A 1,558-nucleotide genomic window follows, 5' to 3' on the forward strand; every position below is an offset into this window, starting at 1 on the left:
TAATCTGCGCATTTCTAGGAAACGCCTTAGTCCACCTCGTAGCTATAGTTTAAATGGTATTAATGTGGAAGTTGTCATATCTGAAAAAAATTTAGGTGTTGTGATTGCAAATGACATCTCTTGGAAAGATCACATAGTTATGATTGTAGCTAAAGCTAATAGGATGCTTGGTTTTCTCAAAAGAAACTGCGTAGGTATTGTTGGTAGTACAGCGCTTTTGCGTCTTTACTACCTTTACTACTTGCGTCTTTTGTTTTTGCTCTCAGTTATGGGCCCCTCAGTCAATTATCAGCAATTTATTACTTGTAGAGAACATACAAAGGAGAGCTACTCGTTTTATATTAAGGAATAGTAACCTATGTTATAAGGTTCGTCTAATCAAGCTTAAGTTATTACCGCCTAATTACTGGTTAGAATATCTTGACTTAGTTTTCTTTTTTAAGTGCCTTCATGGGCATATAGATTTCACTCGTGAATTTAGTTATTATTTTTCTTTTCTAAAGGGCAACACGCGCCGTGCTTCATCAGGGCTGCATTTAAAGACTAACGCTTGTCATACGTCTTCCTTCCGAGACTTTTACTTCAACAGAATAACTTTGATATGGAACAGTTTACCTGAAAATATCAAGGATTCAGACACTATAAGCTCTTTTAAAAGTAAACTTAAGTCATTTATTTTACTAGACTTTTAAATGTTTTTGATGGTGACAAGTTTCGTTCTTTTAAATGAATTTGTCCTAAGTGTCGCCGTGTTAATATTTTCTTTGTCTGTACTTGTTAAGTTGATTAGTATATTTTAGATTGTATTTGTGTTATTTAGATTATTTGATTTGTAGTTTAGTCGGGTCAGGGAAGGGTTTTTTCGGGATATTTTTTAGGGGGTTGGGTGTGGGTATATTAACCAAGTAGGGGACTTATGTCCTATTGTTAAGCACCTGTACTTGTACGAATCCTAAAATAAATAAATAAATAAATAAATAAATAAATAAATAAATAAATAAATCATAGCCGTTTTAACATTTCTAGTCTTATCTGCTCTTAAGCACAATTTGTGGTTTGGAGCTGGCAAATAAGCAGGTTTGGTATTGACCAACGGAGCTTGACTGTATCACAAGCTGAACAAATTTGATCAAATTATTGATTCTATCCCAAATACGTTATAGGAAGGTTTAGTTTGTAGTATCCTTGTTAATTATTGCGAAAATTTTACAAATCACTGGTAAAAATTAAGGTTTAATAAAACAACACACTTTAATGTTGGTATTCCTGACCAATGAACTTGCCAAGGAGTTTAATTTCAATGTTGTTTCGTTGTTTAGTCTTTTTCAGATTTCATTCGATGGGGCAGGTCAAAAAAAGTAAATTACGCACACTTAAGACACCCAGCGAAAAACAACACAAAAACGGCCTTGTGGACGGTAGCAAGGAAAACATGTCAATAGGCTATTTTCGATATTTTAAAATTCTAACTTGGCTTTGAGGCTTGAGGGAATAAAACAAAACAAATAAATAAATTATTCATGCCTCAACCTCGGTGTGATTTATTTTGTCAAGTTAG

This window comes from Orbicella franksi, chromosome 12, assembly GCF_964199315.1.
Source record: "Orbicella franksi chromosome 12, jaOrbFran1.1, whole genome shotgun sequence".
NCBI classification, from domain to species: Eukaryota; Metazoa; Cnidaria; class Anthozoa; order Scleractinia; family Merulinidae; genus Orbicella; species Orbicella franksi.